Raw genomic sequence first — 19,464 nt, forward strand, 5'->3', positions numbered from 1 at the left:
CTGGCAGAGAGCCAATCCTTGAATATAACTTTGCAAACCCTCTCTGGTTTTTCAGAGGTTTGAAAGGATGCAAAATAGAGTCATTTTGAAGCATGCTTTTTGACTGCTAAAATCTTTCCAACTGCACTTCAATTTATCTTTGCAATTAATTAAAAAACACATTTCAGTTTGGAGACAGGTTTCATAAAAGAAGGAAAGGACATGACCTAGCTCAGTTACACATTTCCCAAGCAGAGAACAGTGGCACACAGAGAAGAGATGCTTCGTTCCGTGGCTGGGGATCTGAAGAAGTGTTTGACAGACCATTGTAATAACATTTCTCTTCACAATGCAAACACCAGCGATACATTCAAGGAGCTCCGGGCTCCGTGCCTGCACCCTTTTCTCTCTTCCTAGCAAAACACAGGGTTGACTCTTATTATTAATGTAGCTTTAAAAGCATTTTCTTTTTAAATGCATCGACACCCAGGGAAATAAAGCAGAACTCTGCTCCTTACACTAATCCTAACAAGACAACCAATGTCCAAGTATAATGTACAGTCAACTACAAATCGGATCAGACCAAAGCAAAGCATGCAGTCTTTTGAATTCAGAGTCTCCTACATCATGGGAACCCTTGAATGCCCGCTCTTCCATGTGCTTGTTCCAATTCAGTTTTCTCGGCAGACAATAGGACAAAGCTACATTTAGCTCAGGCTGCTAATACCAGTGGACAGATGTGTCAGATGGAGGTTTACTCACCAAGCTCCCGTAAGTCCATCTTTCCCAACCACAAATACTGATTCTAAGCTGCTGCCACCACAAAGCGACTTAGAGTCGTCCCCCTGAAGAACAATGTGCCGGAATACCACCAGATGGTTCCTGAGTAAGCTTGTTCATGAAACAGGTTTCCAGTTGAGCCATGTGAACAGAGACCCGCCGCACACCTTTGAATGGTATACACTCCAAGTCCAGAGGAATAAGCATGTAGCTTTGCTTATGTTTATGGAGCTGGAGCCCAGGGATGCTCCGATTGGCAGGAGTCGAGGAAAGATCAGCCAATCAAAGGGCGCCTCCATTTCAGGGAAACTCCTGCTCATTTATTTAGCATCTTCAGAGATCATCGGCTTTTCTAGGAAGAGCTTTTCTCTTAGAGTATCACAAGAGAAAAATAATAACTTCGTTTCTATTTTAGTGTCCTATGCTCTTTTGTCAATAAACACATAGCTCCCCTTCTTGGTACTTCTCAATATCCCCCGTTTTTTCTTATAAAGAACTAAAAAACAAATAAGGACAAGAAGAAAAAGAAAAAGCTGGTGATGGGCTGGAGATAGTTCATATTCATCAGCCTCCACCTTGTTGGGAGAAAGGGGGGAGTGCCTGGGCTCAATAATTACTGATTCTGTTGCCATAGAAACAGACTGGCTGCAGCGAGTTGGATTCGTGTAGAACATCTGCTGCCAGACCCATAATCAACTGCAATCTCATCTCTTCCCCCTCTCTACTTTTATTTGATTGTGAGTTTGCTTTCTCCTACCTTCTCTTCACATACAGTTTTTATCCAGAAATGTCATAGAACCACCTCGCGATACCTTGCCATGTACACACAACGCATACACACCAGGGGTGCTCACATAACCAGGAATGCAAGCATTCCAGCGTGCATCCCAGCAGGGGTCCTACTGGGAGGATCCATACTCTAATTCCTACCCAGGATGTAAACAAACATAAACAGCCTCCATCCCTAATTAAAATGACTGCAACTTTTAACCTAGAGAATTAGAGGGACATCTTTAAAAATATTTGTTGCCTAACAGCCCTGAGAGCTCCGCAAATAAAAGTTAAAGTTTTCAATGGTATTCCTCAGAGGGCACTGCGGTGGTTCCTAGCAAACCTCTGGAATGAAGTGATTACACTGGCAGCTTGTGGAAGATTTTGTAAGTACGGAGTGTTCAGGCCCAGCTCTTTTCTGCATTAGCACCTCACCAAGGCGCCCTGAACACTGGGGATCTCCCTGGATTTTCTCAGCCCATTTTCATACCCTCAGACTCCTCCCCTGCTTGCTCCAAATTCCCCGGGTTGCATGACTAGAATTAATGTCACCAACTCTGAATGTGCTGCCATCTCTCTCCTTAACAGCAGGGGCCGCCACTGAGCAGTGAATGGCTACACATCCTGGTCAGACTCAGGAGGGGGATCATAAGGTGGCAATCTCATTCAGGGGTCTGCGGAAGCCCTCAGTTCCACAGAGATTGACGGAAAATGGTAAGTGTCACAGAAGGCACTGATCTGGGCTTATGTTAGAGAGAAAGGAATTACTTTGCCCTATCGTCATCTGCCTTGGCATCATAACAACCTCAAGGAGAACCTTCTCTTCCTTAAAGGTCTCTGCAAGCCTGGGACCCTCAGCCCATAATGACCCAGATGAGGCTTCTGAGGAGGCTGGGACCTGCTCTTCGTGTGTTTCTGATTCTTGAAGCCAAGCTGAACTGTCCATCTACCACACATCCACTGTCTAAACAGCAACAGTAGCCCTCGGCCTCCTTTCTTCCTAAATGAAGCTCAGTATAAACCCCATATCCATCCAACTCCAAATGCTCAGCTATACCCCACTGGTGTTATTGTTGTTGCTGTTGTTTGACAGTCTTGCTGGAGTGCAATGGTGCGATCTCGGCTCACTGCAACCTCTTCCTCCCGGGTTCAAGCGATTCTCCTCCCTTAGTCTCCTGAGTAGCTGGGATTACAGGCATGTGCCATCATGCCTGGCTAATTTTTGTATTTTCAGTAGAGATGGGGTTTCACCATGTTGGCCAGGCTGGTCTCAAACTCCTGACCTCAGGTGATCCATCCACCTTGGCCTCCCAAAGTGCTGGGATTACAGGCAAGAGCCACGATGCCCAGCCGCCCATTGGTCTTGATGTTGGATTTGCACCTTCAAGAATCTGAATGCTGGTTTTCCATTTTGTCGATTTATGCCACTAAGTGTAGGAAGAAAGTCTCACCCAGGTGCAGCACCCACTGCCAACACTGTCAATCTTTCTCGGCTCTGCCCAGACAACTTTCACCCTCAGGGTGGTGGATGGCTCAGGTTTTCTCTACCAGCTTTCTGGAACATCTCCTCTAACCCATCCTGCCTAGTCTCCTCTACCATGGGAACACCCAGCCTTTGCCATCCCATCCTCTTGAAGGGTGTCCAAATCCTCACTGTTTATGACAAAACCATCATTCCATCCAAGTCTTCCTCAATCAAAATTTAATTATCTTCTCAACAAATATTTAGCAAGTATCTATATGCCAGGCACTTGTGCTAGTGATACGACAAACTGACAAGGTTTCTACCTTACAACCTGCAGACTCTAGTAGAGGAGGCAAAAATATTAAGCATAACTGTGATATGGGGTATAAAAACAGAGCTACTAACTCTGTGTTCTCTTAGCACAAATAATCACTTAGTGAGATCAGGAAAAGCATTTCAGAGAAAGTGACATCAAGCCACAATCTAAAGGAAGAGTAAAAGTTAATAAATTGAGAGTGAGGGGAAGAGTGACCCAAACAGAAGGAATAACACATGTGAGCTAGGAGGCAACATGGCATCTTTGGAAACCTGAAAGAAGCCAAATGTGAATGGATCACAGTGAGAATGACCGGGAGGACAGTGTAAGATCAGACCAGCAGATGCTTAGAGACCAAGTTAAGGAGTCTGGTTCTTGTTCTACAAGCAATGACAACCCATTGCAGCGCTCCATTAAATGACTCCTAGCCCCTCCTAACGTACCAACATAACCCAAGATATTCCTCAGTTGAGCTGAATGACAGATTAACAGAATACCAACCTGATTGAAACAATCTATTTCAAGACATCCCTGATTTGTTGGGTTGATCTAGCTAACATTTACTGAGCAATTAATAATCCAGGAATTAATCCAGCAATTAATAATTCAGCAATTAATAATACAGGAATTAACCTAGCAGTTAATAATCCCGTGCATTCTAAGCACTTTATCTAGATTAACCAATTTAATCCTCCCAGAAGACCTGTGAGATGTCATTCAACTATTTATACAAATGAGGAAATTGAGACATAAGGAGGTTAAGCAACTCGACTGAAATGACAACAACAAAAAAAGTAGCAGAGCCAGGATTTGAATCAAAGGATTTGAGCTCTGGATTCTTTAAGTGTGATCCACAAGGATCAACTACATTAGAAATTCTCATTACATGCAGATTCCTGGGGGGAAATGCATCTCTCCCCAACCAGAATTTCAGGGGGTAGAGTCACGAATATTTTCCCAAGCACTCCAGGGCTTCTTACGCACACCACAGTTTAGGAATCACTGCTAAGAGATGTTTTCGTAAAGGAGGAGAAGACTACCCCAAAAGTAATCTTCCACGTACAAAATGGAAAAAGGCATTATTTTGGAGAATGGGACAGAGGGTCTCACTATTTCAAACCATTACAAAAGACCATCTACATGAGAGTAAGATCATCCTTCTTTTGAATGACTGCAAATTCTGGTTGTATCATACAATCCAAAGTTAAAGTGGAGGGTGGGTAGACAGCACAGTCTGGCGCTTAGTAGTTATCCTAGTAAGGAGGTTTATGAAGAGAGAGCGTGCAAGTTTGTAAAGACCACATTCATGAGGTAATACAGATGCTATTAGATCCATCAGCAATAAGGTAGGAAGACTATGTATTATTATTGTTGACACTACGTGAAATGTCATAAAGTTTTTTAAGGTAATTTTTATCCTGAAAAACTCATTTTTAATACAAAATTGCAAGGTAAACAGATAATTTGATTTTAGCCTTCAATCCTTCTCCCCCTCATCTATTCAAAAGTTAGCAAGTAAAAGCTCTTTCATTCACCTAGCTAGTCATGGTTTTAGTTCTAGAAAATAAGCAGCTTCATCAATATTTTTAGAGGGGCTGCTTCACAAAAAAATAGCTATAGCAGCATCTTTGAGGAAACTTCCAAAGAATTTTTCCATGGGATCCTGTCCAGTGGTTTTGTTAAGGAGATCACAGGCTGGGTGCTCTATTTAGTTAACCTGGCCTTTCTGGCGATTTTTTCCCACTCTAGATTGTGATGAAAAGAGTATATACAAGCTTACAGAGCTGCTGGGGAGCCTCAAAAAGAGGGAAACCCAGATTTTGTTAGCATGATATTTGGATGACTGCTTGTCAAGCTCCTAAGAACTGGCATGAAGCTATTCTGCATACACCTAATGGACTTGTACTCCACGGGCTCCACATGGATGACAGGTAGCCTATCATCCAGCTTCTGAACACATTCAGATTGACTATGTGCTATCCACAGAAAGGAGAAGGGAATCACAGTATCAGATACTTAGAAAATTCAGGGGGTGGGGTGGGAATCACCCCTGGGCATCTGAATAAAAGTCAGAAGAAATCCCTTTTTATTTTGCTTACACGTTACAACCGGTACCCTTTGTTCTGCTTGGAGCAGGCACTGTCAGTACCATTTATCCCATATTGTCTTGGGGCAGATTCAACCTCATGAAATTTTATTCCTTTCCATAAACATGATTTATTGAATGTATTATTACTAAATCTGATGTAATTCTTATACATTTGTAATAGTTTTTAAATAAATTCACAAATCAAAAAAGAATGTTAGGTGGTATGCCTGCATTTTTGAATAAAAAAATATAGTGACTGTTATAGAATAATTTCTAAACTGGCTGTCCAAATTCTCCTTAGTTCACTTATAGGTCCTAACTGAAATGAGCACCTTTTATATTGAGCCTTTAAGAGGCAGATGAAGGGATTCCATTCACTGGGCCCTATGAGAGGTGGCACTTATAGCCATTCCTTTCATTTTCCAACTCCTGTTCCCAAACTGGATGCTTCCACTGAGTATCCATTTCATCAGGATGCATGCTCCTTGCTGGCAATGAAGGTCATGGTAATGGTCTCTACAGTTTATGACATGGCTATGCTGCAACCCATTTTTGTTTGATTAATTCATTCTTATGAGGGAGGTCATCAGGGTCAAACACAGCCTCATGAAAATTCCAAACAGGTAGGGTGTATATGCACTAGGCGCTTCTCCACCTACATCTCAGCCCTCTTATGGAATGCCCTCATACACACACGTGCACATGCATGAGCCCACACACACAAAACACACTGACATCGCTTCCATAACAGCAACAGGCTCAGTGCAGACTGCATCAGACCGTATCTCCCAAGGGTGTGAGGTAAGAAGTGGGGACTCTTCCTCAATGGGTCAGAGGTGCAGCCACTACTGGCTCAGTGAGACACCTTTATTTCATTCAAGAGACTTTGGAGAGATATTTCTCTAGATGTTGGGCTGACCAGTATAGTTATCTCTGATCATTTTACATGGTGCATTTTTAAAACCAAAACATATGCAAAACTGCAACTGAACATAGGAGACCTTTTACAACTCTTTTTATCCTCAAAGGGAGATATCAATAATATTCCATAGAAACATTCCCATACATAGGCACCTGCATCTCTTTTCCTCACTTTCATGGAGAGATGATCCTGAGCAGAATGTGCAAACCCTGCCACACTGTCACTTTATCTTTTGGTCCCAGGATGCTGAGCTCTCTGTGATAAGCCTGGACATCTGTGGAAGCTTAGGAGAGTAACAGAAAATGCAGATGCAGTGCTTACCATGGGCCTCTGCTATAAAAGGCCCCATTTACAAATGGAGAAACGAAGGCCCAAGACATTCAGATAACATGTCTCCAGTTGCCATCTAGTAAGTGGGGCACTCAGGATTCAAACTCAAGTGTCTATCTGTGGAGCACCTTGAGCAGCACACCCCATTGTGGCCTCACAGCTCCCCAGGCAAGCAGCTGGAGCAGGTGGGATTGTTCCCAAGCATCCTAAGGCTGAGTTATAAAATATGAGTCATTAATATGAACTTTATTTCCCTGGCTTTGCTACTTTTTATTACCCACAAAATGCCTAACATGTAAGTGGTACCTACAAACAGTAAGAAATAACACCAGGATCCACAAAATGCATACCCATCTATAAACAGATCCCCATGCATTTCCTTCCTGCCTCTTCCAGAGCACCAGGCTCAGAGAGGTGACCATGATTTGGATTCACAGGATTGGAGAGTCAAGGTCTGGAAGTTCCTGGGGCATCACAGACCTAATAAGTGAATGGGCTGACCCAGAAGAATATGGGCCTGAAGAACAAGGGCCAAAATGATGCATCTCTGATCATTCTGAAAGCCTTCAAAGGGATAGTTGGTGAAATTCTGAGTTTATCACTTGCCGATTTGAATTTTCCAAATATACCATGGAAATGAATTCCAGAATTGCAGGCTGATGAAAAATCAAGCCAGAAGGAAAAATGAAAATGCCAAAATTGTCAGCTCAGTCTTGCCAAGCACATCCACTGGCAATATGGTGACAAAAAGCGACTGGGCCAATGGTAGGATATCCTTTAGATGGTGCAAAATGAGAAACAGCTTCTTTGCCATAGGAAAAGGAAAGCTTCATCACATCCTCTTTGGTTTTCAGATCTAATGAATAAGTAAACCTCTTCTAATTCCAAAACACACCCATTTCACATGCAAATAATTCTACCTTTCAAGAAAAAAACTAGTTTCTGATATTCTCATTAGAGGACTAATTTAATTGCAATGTGTAGAGATTAAACCCATGGCTCACCATGTTTTCTCAAATGGTTAAACATTTGATGTCCTTACTTTTTCTGTTCTTTCTTCTCACAGATGCAAAGGTATTTTATCAAATGAAAAGGCTCACAGATAACCTATGCATTCTGGTCTCCTGTGACAACAGGGATTATGCCACAACAGAAAAGGGTGCACCAGGGATGCAGGGAAGAATATAGGGTCTGATGAATAAGACAGAAACCAACAAGGTCAAGAACACAAGCAAACTCAGCTTACCCAGGCAAGCAAGGAAGTAGTAGCAGAAATTGGAGATGAAACTAGAGATAAAGGCAGTCAGTTCCAGGGAGATCATGTTCTGAAGGGGGTGGACAAAGCAGAGAGGCTTAAAGGGGGATCCAAGAGGTCTGTACAGGGCTAGATATGGAACCACAAAGGGAGTGTACCCAGAGGCCCAATAAGTTACCATATGAAATTCTAGGGTGAGTCCTGTTTAAACCCAGTTGTTTTAACTTTGGTTCTTGGTAGTAAGTTGGTTTTATCAGAAGCCAGTCACACAATGAATATCAGCAACAACCCATAACCTCTCTAAACAAACTAACTAAGGGTGTACCTGGTCTTAGCGAACCAGCACTGCCATCACAAAAACAGGATTGCTATTCTTTTTTTTTTTTTTCCCCCTCAATTTGTTTTGCTTTTTAATTTTATTTTCTAATGTACAACAGTTTTATATGGACAAACCAGTTGATCTTTATCTTTTGATTTTGATTCATTTATCATTTTTAAGTTTTTAAATCCTTTCTCACCCAGAGATTTGATAAATATTATATTATTTTTCTGCTGTTCTTAAATCCATCTTTCGATAGCAACAGCATGTACAAGCCAGATCGCTTCAAACTGTTCTCTTTCTATGAATACTTCCAATCAAAGGAAGCTTTGAAATGTGAACCATGACCCCTAAGCAAATGATATTTGACAGGTTATTCTCCATTTTCACCAAGAATAAGCTCTATAAACTAATTTGTGGAGAAAATAAATTTAGAAAAAAATATAATTCCATTTTATTGTCCAGTACTTGCCTGCAACTTTTAGCTACTAATTGCGGAAAGGAGTTAATTTGATAATAAAAATAAAAATTGGCCCTGAAGTATAATAACCAATCCATGTATATACAATGCAAAAATGTATCCCTGCCCCCACCAAGTCATCTTGAGCTAAATATAGAACATGGTTTCCAAAATGCATTACCTACAATTCTCTCCACACAATGAAAAGCATGAGAATGACGAAGCAAATCTTTCAAATAATCACATACATTGAACCTTGAATAAGTGCTCTTGCTTATGTTTTGTGAGAGTCTATTGTGTTGGACCTCTCAGCTGTTCGAACACACATTGAGAAAACATATTTCACACTCAAAAAATCCCAGTTGGGAAGTGAGGAGTCCGTGCATTTATTCAAGTAATATTTAGGAAGTGCCTGAGATAATGCACTTTAACATGTTGCCTTGTGTTTCCTTCAAGTCTTGGGAACCCAAGAATATAGCCTTAATATCTTGAAAATAATAAAGTTCCATTTATTACATTTTGTGTTCATGAATTTCATTATATTTAATATCTTTTGCAAGCAGACTCTATTCTGCTCACCTGGAGAGCCTCTATTCTTATGATGCTCTCTTAAAGTTCTTCCTCTATGTAATTTTTCCTTTGCATTCTTTCCATACAATATATGTGCTATGGCTATTGCACAGTAATCTCTTTTCACAGCTCTCCCCAATACTGGGAATCTTTAAGGCTGGATTTACTAATACAACACCAGGAATACCATCTCTAGATATATCTGATAACTTAGACAACAAGACAAAATCCTACTGCAAACCTTACATGTAGACAGGTTATACAAGCCTTCTTCTGAGTACTTCTGTCATTCTACCCACCATTGTAGGTACAGCCATGGGATGAGGATATCTGAAAACATCAAAAAGACTCATCCCCTGTTGTCTCCCATTCCTTCCTCCTCCCACTCCTGCAATCCCAGTCTGAGAGGGACTAGGGTGCTCTGAGAAGCACTACTGAACACTACCCCTTTCAGAAATTCATTTCACAAGCAATCCAGATACTGGGTCCAGCTCTGTCTGCAATGTGGCTTACTTTTTCAAGGGTGTCACATCTGCTTAGAACTTCCTTCCAGTTAATGAATCTTTCTTGAATCAAACCTGAGAGGGCTTTTGATCTCAGTACCAATCAACTTCAGGCTAAGATGCTGGGCACTAGCTGGGCTGGCAAAGCTGGCCCAAACCCATGCTCTATTTCAAGGAAGAATACACAAACTTAGTTTGAATTTATAACATGGAATGTCAAGATAAAGAAATTCCCCGTAGACTGACACCACTGATCAGACCACACCTGAAGTTTAGTACCAGTTCTACACCCACATAATTTAAAGTGCTTCTTTAAAAAAGAGATCGTAAGGTAATACATGATAGGTAGCGAAGATGGGGAACATTAAAAACATAGTAAAAGAAAAATATAATTAATCACACTATGCAAAAGAAACCATTTTTCTTTCAAACCCATAACCCAACATCATAGAAGCCATCATTAAAATCATTTAACCCGGCTGGGTGCCGTGGCTCACGCCTGCAATCCCAGCACTTTGGGAGACCAAAGTGGGCAGATCACGAGGTCAAGAGATCAAGACCATCCTGGCCAACAGTGTGAAACCCCGTCTCTACTAAAAGTACAAAAATTAGCTGGGCATGGTGGCATGCACCTGTAGTCCCAGTTACTCAGGAGGCTGAGGCAGGAGAAGCGCTTGAACCCAGGAGGCGGAGGTTGCAGTGAGCTGAGATTGCGCCACTGCACTCCAGCCTGGGCGAGAGAGTGAGACTCTGTCTCAAAAAAACAACCACCACCAAAAACAAAACAAACAAACAAAAAATGAACAAACAAACAAAAAAACAAATCATTCAACCCTTTTTAGTTTGTAGTTTTATTAGTTGAGATATAATTTTGCATGCTGCTGTACTCCCATTTAATATAGTACAAAACATATTTCTGATATTTAGATACTATTCATGAATATCATTCTGAATGAGTAAAAAAATTCTAACAGAGAAATAAATGTATCCATAAATTAATTTATCATATCCCCACTGTTGAATAGTTGGGCTATTTTCAATTTCTCACTCATAAGTAACAATGAAATGAACATCTATATGCGCATCTTTGCTTTTCCCCCCTTGAATGACTATAATTCTAAATAGCTGTACTATACAGGATGGCTCTACAAATGAGATAATCAATGTTGGTGAATTTCCAACATTGAGTCAAAGGATCATGAGCCAAAGGAACCCTGTCTCAACCAGTTTCTTAAAATTCTACGGAAATGTCAAGGTTTCTGCCAGCAAAGTGGTAGCAGGGCATCCTTTCGCATCGTCATGAATGCCAATTCCTCCTTTCTGTTTTGCAGAAGGAAGTGCAGGTCTTCTCCCCATGCAGAGGGGTGTAATTGACCTCACAAACAGCTGGAAGCCAGGACTCCAGCCTCAACCCAGCGTGGTCTGGGAAGGGAAGTCTTTGCCATCATCTCAGCCCTGTCTCTGTGCGGGAGCACATGCCAGCATGAAAAATCAATTGGCTTTTGTCAGACAATAAATATCACCAAAAGAAAATCCAAAGATGTTTTTAAGACAGTAAAAAGTATTCCTTTTCCTTCTCTTTTGGAAATAGCTTAATTTTTTTCGTTTTGGTCTTAAAAGAAATTGCCACTCGAAGAATCACTCTTTTTCCTGACATAGCCACACAACACCATTCAATGCCAAAATGAGTCCGTAAGACTCAGTTTGTTCTGTAGGTTGCAAAGTTTGTTCTAGGGTGTGCTTTTTCCTTTTAAGACCTTATCAGCTGATTTAAAAATAAACATTATTAGCTTTTTTTTTTTCAACAATAGGATAAAACTTCAATTTAAGTAACATTTGTTAAGCCCATATATATTTCTTTCTTTCTTCTTCATAGGCACTCTGGGGTAGAAAGGTGAGTAAGAATCAGTCCTAGTTCTTAGGGGTAGAGACAAGAAGGAGAGAGAGTAGATAATACCCATAATCTAAGATCATGATTTTCAAGCCTTTGGAATTCTGCAGCATTGCCTCAAGATAGCCATGAGGTGTGACAGAGAACGAATGGGAACCCAGTTAAATCAAAGATAATTGGCTAAAATAAGTTTCCAAACTTGGTGTATGGCTAAGTTAAGTGCTACAGGAGAGGGGAAGAAAAGTGAACCTAAGAGGGAAAATTACTCCTGTCCCCATGGAGGGGCTCGGCAGGGCCCATGAGTTGGACCTTGAAGGACAGACAGATTTTCATCAGAAAGAGTGAATGTTCCTCCTTGCTAAGGGAACACAGTCAGGGACAGATACTGGGAAGTGCAAGGCATGCTGGGCACTCAGCATGAGTAATGATGGGTTAGTAGGAGGTGTGCTGCTAGACATAATAGGCATGTTGTTTGGAAGAATGGTTTAGGACAGAATGTGGAGTTTTGCTATCCTGCTGGAAGAAGAGAGAGCCAAAGGTTTTCGAAGACAGATGTCTTATGAGAAGAGCTGTGTCCTAGAAAGGTGTTTCTGGCAGCTAGGGGAAAGAGAACTTAGGCTTGGGTCAAGTCCAGATTTAGGAAGACCAATTAAAAGACAAACACATCGTCTACACAAGAGATGATGGTGGCAGGAAGGCAGGATACAGAACAAATTGAGTCCATAAGTGAAAGGCACAGGGTGGCTAAGCTATGACAGGAGAAAGTGATTCTTGAGAGCAATAAGATTTCTTTTAAGACCAGAAAAAAAAAATTAAGCTATTTCCAGGAGAGAAGAAAATGATTTTGTTTTTTTCTCTCTTAACAACACCGTTAGATTTTCTTTTGGTGGTATTTACGGCCTGACAAAAGCCGATTGATTTTTCATGCTGGCGTGTGTTCCTGCACAGAGACCAGGGCTGAGATAATGGTGCAGAAAAGCAGAGTTACAGCATTAAAAGGCAGGTGGCCCTTCTCATACGGTGGCGGATCAGTAGGACTTGGGGACCTATTAGGGAGAAAACGTAGGGAAGCCAGAGATCACTCCTGGATTTCAAGTCCGAGATACGGGGTGGACTGTGATGTCACTCCTGGAGTTAGAGCCCACAGAAGCAGCAGCAGGAAGGAAGCCATGAGAATGGAGAGTTTAGTTTTGGACATCCCGAGTTTGAGGAGTCTGCAGACCATCCACAGGGGTGGAGCTCAGAAGACGGTAAGGGTGGAATTCTGTCTGCCTCAGATGCTGGTTGAAAGTGGGGAGGAGGCGGTGGTAGGAGAGGAAAAGAGGAGGGCCTTGGGAAATGCCTGTGCTAAAGGGGTCAGTGCCATGGGAATGAGGAATGGAGAGGATCCCAGGAAGCACAGGAGGAAACACAAGCCAGTGCCTCAGAGCCAGGGATGAGGATGAACAAGAACAATCAGAAGGTGTCCTTGAGCTAAATGAAGCAATTGCAGCAGGTGGGGGTGGGTGAACATCAGACCACCTCGAGGCGAGGAGGTGGGAAAGTGGAGATGCCATTCTCTCCTGGAAAATTTGGCAGTGCATAGACGGACAGAGATTGGGTAAGAACTTGAAAGAGGAACAGGGTTGGAAAATACTGTTTAAGGACAGGAATGATTTGGGTATATTTTTAGGTTGAAGACAAGAGATGGGGGTGGGGGAGGATACAAATAGCATGAAGGTGTAAGGGATAAAAGATGTATTTTTATAAATTTTTTGATGTCTATCTTCTTCATCAGAGTGGGGATTCATAACAATGTGACTTCTTTCCAGTCTTAAATTTAGAACAAACTCAATGACTCCTCTCAATTCCCACTTGCCTCTTACAAATCATGTATTTTGTGGCTACAGAAGTTTTCAAGTATTCAAAATATATATTAATGCACTTTGGAGTCATATTTCTTTTCTTGAGCTCAGTTATATTTTTAGTTACCCTTTAATTTTTTTTTCTAAAAATACTGCTAGTAACTGGAACAACAACAGTTATTTTATTTCTTCCATATATATTCAATGTGCCATTTGTATATATATCTTAGGTGCATTGTATGCATATATATATATATATATATATGTCTGTATCTGTATCTGTCTCTGTATATCTATATCTATCTTGCATGTATGTTCATTTCCAAAGTCACAGGAAAAAAATTTTTTTAAGGAGAGAGTGGCCCACAGGGTCAAGGGCTGCAAAGGTGGCAAACAAGACTGAGATTTAAAACTGTCCATCGGAGGTCATTCTTTGTCAAAATCAGTGACTTCTGTGGCTAAAGAGGTTTTCAAGGACTGATACTATATTTCAGTTCTTTTTAGAGTCCTATTTCTCTTCTTTTGCTCAGTTACATTCTCGATGCGGGCAGAAGGCAGGCTACAGTGGATTATACATGAAAAAGCGAGCTGGGAAACTGAGGCAATGACTTCAGAAACCAAGCTGGAGGGGCACAGGTGAATAGGGGGTTGAGAAAATCATTTATTTATTATTAAAAATGTGAGAGATTTGTGTTTATTTATATTCTGGTGAGAAGACCGCGTGTGAGAGGAAGAGACTAATGATGCAAAGATTAAAAGTGATAATGGACAGAGAGCCCCAGAGGAGGTGAGAGCGGATGGAATTCAAAGCACAGAAGGAGGCCATCCCCGGGGCCACAGCCTTGTCTAGAAGGGAGGGTGGTGAGTGCAGGATAGGAGAAAAGCCCCGAGTCACGCAGGAGGTCACAGGCAGAGCTGGACTAGAATCCATGCCTCTCTAATGCCTCATCTGGAGCGCCGTGTGTGCTGTGTGATCTTCATGTCATTTCCCTCACGGGGATAGCCCCAAATGCTTTTCATTTATTAAGAAGAGTGGAACAGAACTACACATTTTGTAATTCAGAAATGGTCCAATATTGGCCATTTCATGAGGTTCCACCTAATCTTGGTTCATTTAACCCTCAGAACAACTCTATGACGATCAGTCTCTAGACAGAGAGACTGGGATACAGGGCAGGGCAATGAACTTGCTCAAGCTCACCCAGCAAGTAAACAAAGGAGTTAAGGTGTGAACCCCACTCTTTGGGTCCAGGGCCAATGCTCCTGACTGTTAGACTTTACTACAACTTATTGTGGTGAGCTAAATGATCACAGAATAAGAGAACATGAAAGAGAAATAGGTACTATGAATAACACAGAAGAAGACTGTGTCAGGAATCAACAGTGAATACTTATGGGTAAGTACCGCTGATTCCATGTAATGTACAACAATTTTTGGTTGAGCCATTTGAAATTGCTGTATTTGTTGGACAAAAACAGTCCAATACTGGCAGTTGCATATGGCTCCATGTCACCTTTGTGTGTGTGTGAATCTGCAAATCCCTCTCTTGATTCCTCAGTCATGCAGGGGAGCAAAGGCTGAGGCTGTATCTGTGGCAGCTTCAGGTCTCCATTATCAGCCTAAAAGCTTTTATAACTTGAAAATTTAACGAATAAAATATTCTGGTAAACTGCATCCAAAAAACATTGATATCTTTTACTCACAGCCTTTTTTTCCTGGTACACGCACAAGCAAATTTTTATCCATCTGAATCCCTGACCAACCAGCATCTGCTCAGTTGAGGCTTGGAAGCAAATGTCCAGGCTTGCCCAGTGCCAAAACCACAATAAAGCAAGCCAAGAAGCTTTTTCAAACACACATTGGGGCAAAAATATGTCCATTTTATATACACTTTTTGTGGCAATAAATGCATTTTAATAGGAAAAGCATCTCTGTGTGACGCGTGGGTCTTACCCTTTTCTACTTCTGCTTTAAGAACACATAGTGGCCAGGGAGCTTTCGGACAGAATCCCGTGCTCTGTGATTCACAAAATGGAAATCTGGCATTATGTGCCAATGACATTTACTTCTGTGGCAGCTCAAGCGGCAAAAAGCCATATGCCATACACCTCGGATCCAGCCAAGCCACGCAAACAAATATGTGGAAGAGAAATAAGGAGAATAGGACCAGAAGAGTTCTGGGAAGTTGATTGCCTCCAGCACTTAAAACACTCACTGAGGCAAGAACTGGGTCTTCCCACTCTTATGACATTCTAAGGGGGATGCATTTTTTTCCCCCAATTTAAGAGAACTCTAGGAGGTAAAGGTAAAATACAAAAGATAATTTTTGTGAACGACATGATGTGTTCACACATGTGATTCAACATTCCTGCTGCACAAGCACACATTTCCTGGGCGTGCTTGGGTAAGCCCCCGTCCCCTACATGGGATGGAAGGTTGACAGTCACATTTGTTCTTTGCACTGGAAGATCTCTCGGCAGCCATTCTGGGAAAGAATAAGCACCATTACTGATGTTATTTTTCCCACTGGCCTGGAAACAAGGCTAGTGGGAAAAACAGTGCTCTTGGAATGGCCAGAGTACATGGGTTAAGCAGGTCTAAGAGCAATATAATAAATGAGTGGAAGTGAAAATGAAACAGAGGGAGATACATATATATATGTATGTGTGTATATATGTATATGTGTATACACACACACACATACACACACGTTTTTTAACAAGGAGTTCCAACCAATCTTCTTGGAAAAATAACAATTCAGTTTCTTTTGCAAAAGTTCAATGTCTTTGAAACTTTCTATTCACCTTGTATAAAGCTACATACGTAGAAAAATGACAACTGCCATTTTTATTAAGAAACAGATGGCAAAATCATTTCATAACTTCCTCAGAGTATTAGCATCCGAAGAGATTCTGATGGAGGGGTGTAGAAGTGTTTCTCAATCAGGCCTGTTGGCATTTGGGGCAAGAAAATTCTTTATTGTGTGGAATTCCAAAATACCCATGGCCTTCAGAAGTTGAACAACAGTGGCCACCCCATATTAAGATGGTGTATATGAATTTAGCTTATTGGTCAGGTGGACCATTTTTAATGATCATTGAATTAAACATTTCTGGCCATTAATTAATTCAACACTGAACACCAAGTATTTGAGCAGATACTACTTAAAAGTACCTGGAGGATATTAAGACATAAAATCTAGCTCTTGCTTCCAATGATATATTGACTTTATTTAGGAAGACAGATTTAAAAATAAACAACTACTACAGAGCTAGAAGACATTCTCCAAAAAAATTTGAACTCCATGCTGTGGGAGCAGATGTAAAAAAATTCATTCTGAATAAAAGGGAGATGGTAATTATCTCGCTAAGGTGGCACTTATGCAAAATCCTAAAGGATAAGTAAAATTTCAACAGGCAGATGGGGGAAGATGTTCCTGGTAGAGGGAATGAGATATGAAAATGTAATTGCACATACAAGAAATGGTGGGCAGTTCAGGTAGAGCCTAGGGTAGGTGCAGGGGAAGATATGGAGATAAAGCAGAAAAAGTATTTTAGGTGAATTAAAGATAAATCTGAACATCTTGCTAAGGCCATAAAATTTAATGAGTCAGGGAATGAACAGCCACTGAAGTTTTAAAAGCAAGAATGGTATGGTCAGATCTGTGTTGAAGGAGATTTGGAAGATGGAAAGGTTTCCAAGCTGGGAGATAAGTTGGTGTAACAGTTGCTGTCTTAGTCAGCTATTGTCACCATTAATGCTGTGTAACAAACAACCCCAACAGGTAAGAAGTTATTCTCACATTCACAGATCTACAGGTCAGCTGAGGTGGCTGTTTCAAGCTCTAATTCTGTGGGCTAACTGGAAAAACTGTGCTCCATATATCTCATTCTGGGACCTATAATGAAGGAGCAGTAGCTACCAGGGGTATGTAGTTCTCATGATGATGGCAGAAGTGCAAAAGCCCAGCTCAATCACTTGAGCAACAGTCAAGCTCCTGCTCATTTCACATCCATGCACATCTCACTGGCCCAAGCAAGTTAACTTGGCCAAGACAAAGGTCAAAGGGTGGAGGAAATATACTTCACCCATCATGAGGTCATGGCAAGCATGTGGAAGTATTCTACTACCATGAAGCAGTGAAGAACTGTGACCAGCCATTCAATCTATCACATTGGGGTGAGAGAAGAGGAAGACAGAAACTGAGGCAATGATGAAAACATAAAGGACCATGTGGTGATTGTACTGACTTTGGCCACTAATCAGTTTCACAAAGAGGGACTAGCCCATAAATTTCTAAGTAGAAACTTACTAGACTGCCAGCTCTACGACAGCAGGAACCATCCTGTCTTGCTCACATCTGTATTCCCAGTGTCTACCACAAACACTGTGTTGTAGACACAAATAAATATCTGTTGAAAGAATGAATAGCGTTTGAAGAGTAAGTTGGATAGTGACCCCATTAACCAAGATGTGGAATGCTGATGTGGCTGTGCTGTATGTATGATGGTGGTGAGACAGCAACTTTGAGTACCTTCTAGATCCCAGGCATGGTGCTAGATACTCAGAATAGAGAAAGAGCAAGACTCTGCTCTTAGGAAGCCTGACAGACAACTGCAGTTCACTGAGATGAGTTCTAGGGTATGGGTATTCCTAGGGACACAGCAAGAGGGACATCTCAGGGGCATCTGAGTGAGTTGTTGCCAAAAGTGATAGCTGCAGGCTTGAGCACTTACCTAAGGAAGACAGTGGTCTGACTGATATCTGAGCTGATTACCTGCCTAAATGACTTCCTCCTACACAGTTGGCCTGAGCATCCATTATTTTTAACTTTACCAGAATAGGAAGAAAACACATAGAAATCAGAAAATAAAGGGAAGAAGGAGGCGGGGAGAAGAAGAAATTCGGTTTGGAATTATCATCTCTCAAATTCAAGTTTTAACGTAAATTTTTCTCCCTGTGATGACTGCCAAAAAGGCGCTGGAATGCTGGGAGTGGTAGCTCACACCTTTAATCCCAGGTATTCGGGAGGCTGGGGTTGAAGGATTGTGTGAGGTGAGGAGTTTGAGATGAGCATGGGCAACATAATGAGACAACGTCTCAAAAACAAGAAAGAAAGAAGGAAGGGAAGGGAAGGGTAGGGAAGGGTAGGGAAAGAAGGGGAGGGGAGGGAACCACTGCCAAATGTAGACTTACTTTGATACCCTCTTCTGGCCTCTCAACCTCTGTCCTTACTTCGGCCTTGTTTGACTCAATGATTTGGCTCTATGATTGGTGACAGAGCAGGAGGGTCAGTGTGTGGGTTGAACAAGGCAGATCAGTGTTTAGCTCCTACTTCGAAAAATGAAGGCAGATAATCTTGACCCATAAGTCACTGTTGCTCAGATAAAAGAGCACAATTCTGAAAAATTTGCACAGAATATAAGCAATGTAAATTAGAGGCTGAATAGGCATATGAAGTTGAATATGCATGTTTAATGATTTAGTCATTAAATATATATTTTAACTACCAAGCACCTAGATCTGGTATTCTGCAGAAAACATTCGGAAATCTCACTTAGGATCTCCTAACTTTTTCTAGCTCTTGTTTTGGAGTCTTTGCAAATAGCTTCCAATCCCACTCTCTCATTCCGACTGCTTGGTTTATCTTGTCTAGGGCCCCTTGTTGCCCTCAATCCTTCATTAATCACAACATCTGGTACCCTCAGTTGGCAACAGGGGGGCACCTATATGACAGCACCTACGTGCTCTTCTGTTCTGCCTTAGGAGACTCATCTCTTTTTAGAAATGTGCTCTCAACCTCCCATGTAACATCACTTACGTTGCAATTATGAGATAAATATTTTCTTTTAAATCAATGAGGACCTGTATTTCATGAGCGATTCCCACCTAATGGTACCCTTCTTAGCTATCCAACTCTGCTTCCTATCTGCCCTTTAATTTAAAATGCCTAAATCTCATCATACCTT

The 19,464-nt window shown here is 41.4% G+C and overlaps 1 protein-coding gene across 12 annotated transcripts in view; it reads right to left on the reverse strand.

The window, feature by feature from the left end:
• ELMO1 (engulfment and cell motility 1) overlaps positions 1-19,464 on the reverse strand; it is a 620,389-nt gene that overhangs the window by 179,181 nt on the left and 421,744 nt on the right. The window contains exon 1 of one of the 12 annotated variants that reach the window (XM_003896096.5): positions 742-2,673. The exons of the other annotated variants lie outside the window; for them this stretch is intronic. The gene's annotated coding sequence lies outside the window, so the exon portion shown is untranslated. Of the gene's footprint in view, positions 1-741; positions 2,674-19,464 lie in introns of those variants that run through there. 12 annotated transcript variants of the gene reach the window in all.

Source organism: Papio anubis, chromosome 4, assembly GCF_008728515.1.
Source record: "Papio anubis isolate 15944 chromosome 4, Panubis1.0, whole genome shotgun sequence".
Taxonomy (NCBI): Eukaryota; Metazoa; Chordata; class Mammalia; order Primates; family Cercopithecidae; genus Papio; species Papio anubis.